Source organism: Salmo trutta, chromosome 14, assembly GCF_901001165.1.
Source record: "Salmo trutta chromosome 14, fSalTru1.1, whole genome shotgun sequence".
Classification (NCBI taxonomy): Eukaryota; Metazoa; Chordata; class Actinopteri; order Salmoniformes; family Salmonidae; genus Salmo; species Salmo trutta.
In genome coordinates this window covers 75,741,185-75,747,184 of record NC_042970.1, presented here as the reverse complement: position 1 = coordinate 75,747,184, position 6,000 = coordinate 75,741,185, and the positions used below count along the sequence as shown (strand labels likewise).

At 43.5% G+C, this 6,000-nt stretch overlaps 1 pseudogene; it reads right to left on the bottom strand.

Moving 5' to 3' along the window:
* The window catches only part of LOC115147876 (voltage-dependent P/Q-type calcium channel subunit alpha-1A-like), a 184,189-nt pseudogene that overhangs the window by 63,535 nt on the left and 114,654 nt on the right, over positions 1-6,000 (bottom strand).

The following is a 6,000-nucleotide window of genomic DNA, read 5'->3' as shown; positions in this document are numbered from 1 at the left end:
CTTGTCGAGCTTTACACCACTCCAGCCGACGCTTGGCATTGCGCATGGTGATCTTAGGCTTGTGTGCGGCTGCTCGGCCATGGAAACTCCCGACTAACAGTTCTTGTGCTGACGTTGCTTCCGGATGAAGTTTGGAACTTGGTAGTGAGTGTTGCAACCGAGGACAGACTATTTTTACGCACTACGTGCTTCAGTACTCGGCGGTTGATTTTATACACAGCTGAAATGGCTGAATCCACTAATTTGAAGGGGTGTCCACATACTTTTGTATATATAGTGTACAACACCCACGTACACACACACACACACACACACACACACACACACACACACACACACACACACACACACACACTCACGGGTTGGTGGTGGACAGTATGAAACAGGAGCTGAACGGGGGCATTGGTTTGGGACCATCTTCATCGCCCCCTTCATCCTCCTCTTCCTCCTTCTTCTCCTCATCCTTCTTTTTCTGGTCTGTGTTAGCGTTCTTGTTCACTGAGATGAAGAGAGAGGAAAAAAGGGGAGAGCGAGAGAGAGAGAGAGAGAGAGAGAGAGATGAAGAGAGTCAAGAGAGTGTGTCAAAGTATTAGAATGATCCAAAATTCTACATTCACTACCCATACAAAAACTCTCTCACACACACACACACACACACACACACACACACACACACACACACACACACCCCACCTTCCCCCCACACACCCACCTTGCAGGATGGCATTGGTGGAGGGATATGGATAGACAGGAGGCATCATATCCACGACCGTATGAGCCGGCTTGGCCATACTGGTTAGAATTAGACTGTCCATACTATGGTGGTGTGTGTCTGCTGTCACACTGCGGTTCAGGAGGTTATTCACAAGGTCAGGGTGGTCCGGGGGCAGCGGGTGGAGTGTGTTGCTGTGTAGTTTGCTGTTGTTGAGGAGGTTGTCTAGGTCTTCACTGTACTGACTGTCCTGTCTGAGGATGGGCCGAGCGGTGGAGAGGTTGGGGCCACTGCAGTGGTGGTCTCTGATGGAGGGATGGGGGGTGGGAGGAGAGGGAGGGAGAGGGAAAGAGAGGAAGAGTGAGAGGGGGTAGAGGTTGGGGGAGGCAGGCGCAGGACAGTGACATCTTGAGAAACACAGTTAGTACGCTGCTCATGTAATGACATACAGTACAGGACTCTGGCTTAGACAAATCAATAGCAATATACACTACCGTTCAAAAGTTTGGGGTCACTTAGAAATGTCCTTGTTTTTGAAAGAAAAACAAAAAAAATTGTCCATTAAAATAACATCAAATTGATCAGAACTACAGTGTAGACATTGTTAATGTTGGAAACGGCAGATTTTTTTTATGGAATATCTACATAGGCGTACAGGGGCCCATTATCAGCAACCATCACTCCTGTGTTCCAATGGCACGTTGTGTTAGCTAATCCAAGTTTATAATTCTAAAAGGCTAATTGATCATTAGAAAACCCTTTTGCAATTATGTTAGCACAGCTGAAAACTGTTGTCCTGATTAAAGCAGCAATAAAACTGGCCTTCTTTAGACTAGTTGAGTATCTGGAGCATCAGAATTTGTGGGTTCGATTACATGCTCAAAATGGCCAGAAACAAAGAACTTTCTTCTGAAACTCGTCAGTCTATCCTTGTTCTGAGAAATTAAGGCTATTCCATGCGAGAAATTGCCAAGAAAATGAAGATCTCGTACAATGCTGTGTACTACTCCCTTCACAGAACAGCGCAAACTGTCTCTAACCAGAATAGAAAGAGGAGTGGGAGGCCCCGGTGCACAACTGAGCAAGAGGACAAGTATATTAGAGTGTCTAGTTTGAGAAACAGACGCCTCACAAGTCCTCAACTGGCAGCTTCATTAAATAGCACCCGCAAAAAACACCAGTCTCAACGTCAACAGTGAGGAGGCAACACCGGGATGCTGGCCTTCTAGGCAGAGTTGCAAAGAAAAAGCCATATCTCAGACTGGCCAATCAAAAGAAAAGATTAAGATGGGCAAAAGAACACAGACACTGGACAGATGAAGATGGGAAAAAAGTGTTAAGGACAGATGAATCTAAGTTTGAGGTGTTCGGATCACAAAGAAGAACATTCGTGAGATGCAGAAAAAATGCTGGAGGAGTGCTTGACGCCATCTGTCAAGCATGGTGGAGGCAATGTGATGGTCTGGGGATGCTTTGGTAGTGGTGAAGTGGGAGATTTGTACATGGTCATGTCATGCCCTGTGGGCGACGCTTAATTGTAGCCAATTTCCTCCTACAACCGGACAATGACCCAAAGCACAGCTCCAAACTATGCAATAACTATTTAGGGAAAAAGCAGTCAGCTGGTATTCTGTCTATAATGGAGAGGCCAGCACAGTCACCGGATCTCAACCCTATTGAGCTGTTGTTGGAGCAGCTTGACCGTATGGTACGTAAGAAGTGCCCATCAAGCCAATTCAACTTGTGGGAGGTGCTTCAGGAAGTATGGGGTGAAATCTCTTCAGATTACCTCAACAAATTGACAACTAGAATGCCAAAGGTCTGCAAGGCAGTAATTGCTGCAAATGGAAGATTCTTTGACGAAAGCAAAGTTTGAAGGACACAATTATTATTTCAATTAAAAATCCTTATTTATAACCTTGTCAACGTCTTGACTATATTTCCTATTCATTTTGCAACTCATTTCATGTATGTTTTCATGGAAAACAAGGACATTTGTAAGTGACCCCAAACTTTTGAACGGTGGTGTATATACTTTTGATCCCCAAAGGAAACATTAGGTTTGATATTGACAGATTCAGATACAGACACACGGATCCTCTGTCACTCACTTTCTAACTCGATGCTGTCGGCTCCTCTCTCCATGCCGATGACGCCTCGGCCTCCTCCCCTCCCCCTCTACCTCACCCCCCTCCCCTACCACTACCCCTTCTGTCCCCTTACCCTTATGCCTTCTCCCTCCCTCCTCCCCCTCCCTCCTAACCCTCCTGTGCCTCCTCTTCTCATCCCCCACTCCTCCCTCGCTATAATGCGGTGACACACTCCTCCCCTCCTTCCCTTCTTTATGCCTACATCTCCTTCCATGTTCCCTTCTTTCTTCAATACCCTCCAGCGTCTGCAGGGACAATCTGCTCCCCCCGTGCCCCAGACGGGCCTCTCTCTCTGGGCCACTAACTCCCCTTGGTTCACCCCCCCTTTTTCTCTGATGGTAGCAGGCCTGGCGTCTGATGTATTCTTCAGCTCTCTGGTGGCCCAGGGTGTCCTGCGGGTCTAGAGGAGGCTCTCCTGGCCGGGTCTTGTTGGTGTTGTTGTTGCGGTTGTCCTGGGGGTTGACCACCAGCGGACGGTCCAGGTGGGTCTTCATGTCCCCCGCACGATGGGGGTACGACACCTGGGGAGGGAGGGGGTTAAGGATGGTGTTATCTTCTGAAACTGGATCAATAAGTTACTTTATATAGGCAAACAACAAGGTTAGAATCCTAACACGTGGACCTCAAGTTAAGATTCTTCCATAAATAAAGAAAACCCTATGTTTATTCTCTTCTAACTCAAATCCTGTCTCCTTTCCTGGGCCCTACTCCTAGAACCAGAGATATACAGAGTTTAGTAAACAGTCCGCCATTTTGTCACCAAAGGTTCTAATTGTGGATGTAATTAGTGGGACATTTTTGGCACCAATAGCTACCAGTAATTTACCAAAGTTACCGGAATCGTCTGTAATTGTCACGTCCTGACCAGTAATAGGGGTTATTTGTTATTGTAGTTGGGTCAGGACGTGGCAGAGGATATTTGTTTTATGTGGTTCGGGGTGGTGGTTGTGTAGAAGGGTATTTGATTTATGTATTCCGGGGTTATTGGGCACTGTTCTATGTTTATGTATTTCTATGTTTAGGTTAATGGGGGGTTGGAATCTCAATTGGAGGCAGGTGCTTTCTCGTTGCCTCTGATTGAGAGTCCTATATATGGGTAATTGTTTGGTTAGGTGTTTGTGGGAGATTGTTTCTTGTTTTGCCTGTGTGAGCGGTACAAGACTGTTTTGTTGTTCGTGAGTTCGTTATTTTGGTGTTCACTTTGATTCCAAATAAATATCAAGATGAGCGTCCACATTCCTGCTGCGTTTTGGTCCTCCATTCCCGACGACAACCGTTACAGTAATTTTGGTAATTAACAGGTAATCTATGGCAATCTATGGTAACTTTGGTCATTCAGACCTGAATAACTTAATAAAAAATGTATTCACATATTGTCCATAAGTTTCAAATGATAGACCATATGGTTCAAGAGAAAATAGCCTAGTTAATGGAAAAAGCACTTAATCAACAACGGCATTATTTTCGATTAACTCTTCAACTCTTCCAACTGTTGACTTTTTTCACAACTGCCACCAGTTTTGCGGCAGAATATTTACAACAATGAAATACTGAAACAGTAAAATAAATAAAAGTCTAAAGAAATATAGAAAGGATATTTTATGCTGAAAATCATATTAAACACAAATGGTATTCACTAAGTTGATTCTTTATTTTTAGGACAATGTTTTACAGTTTAGTCATTCGATTTTTTTATTTTCAAATCATCTTATTTGATTATTTGATATATTTTACATGTGGTAAGGCCACACAGAAGGCCAGAGTTAATTACAGACACCTGTGATCATCTGAAGGACCCCAAAGGGCCGCTAGATGTCTCGTGATAAATGACATCAAATCATTGAAAGTGACAGAAATTCTGGTAGTTTACTGGCAAAATTCAAAAGTTCCAGTAATATATTCTCCCTTTGCAACCATAGGCACCAACATGGTGTCCATTATAAACCATAGGCACCAATATGGGGTCCATTATAAACCATAAAGGGAAAGGGGAATACCTAGTCAGTTGTACAACTGAATGCATTCAACTGAAATGTGTCTTCCGCATTTAACCCAACCCCTCTGAATCAGAGGCACCAATATGGCGCCAATTATAAACCATAGGCACCAATATGGCGGCCATTATGAACCATAAATCTCAAGTTTGCCGAAATACTACATATATACACAGTTGACTCCTGATGATTGCCAACTCCATTGGAGTACATTACATTGCAGTTTATCAGTCTCAATTTGTGTACTGATACATTACATTATTGATTGCTCTGGATATTTAGGCACAGATTGCTACTAAGCACTTTGTGATGTAATTGCAAAAAGCGCTATACATTTTGATGCATTCTCCACTTTAGCACACAGTCCCAAGCCATATAAAATATATACAAAATAAAATATATGTCATATATTTTTTGGACAAAATATATGACCTGACCAGGGAAAACACACATCCCCAGCACCAATAAGACATGGATCATATATACCAGGATTGGACTGTATATACACTACCGGTCAAAAGTTTTAGAACGACTACTCATTTTTCTTTATTTTGACTATTTTCCACATTGTAGAATAATAATAGTAGTGAATAATAGTGAAGACATCAAAACTATGAATCATGTCGTAACCCAAAAAGTTTTAAACAAATCAAAATATATTTTATATTTGAGATTCTTCAAATAGCCACCCTTTGCCTTGATGACAACTTTGCGCACTCTTGGCATTCTCTCAACCAGGTTCATCTGGAATGCTTTTCCAACAGTCTTGAAGGAGTTCCCACATATGCTGAGCACTTGTTGGCTGCTTGTCCTTCACTCTGCGGTCCGACTCATCCCAAACCATCTCAATTTGGTTGAGGTCGAGGGATTGTGGAGGCCAGGTCATCTGATGCAGCACTCCATCACTCTCCTTTTTGTTAAAATAGCCCTTACACTGCCTGGAGGTGTGTTGGGTCATTGTCCTGTTGAAAAACAAATGATAGTCCCACTAAACCCAAACCAGATGGGATGGCGTATCACTGCAGAATGCTGTGGTAGCCATACTGGTTAAGTGTACCTTGAATTCTAAATAAATCACAGACAGTGTTACCAGCAAAGCACCTCCACACCATAACACCTCCTACTCCATGCTTCTTGGCGGGAA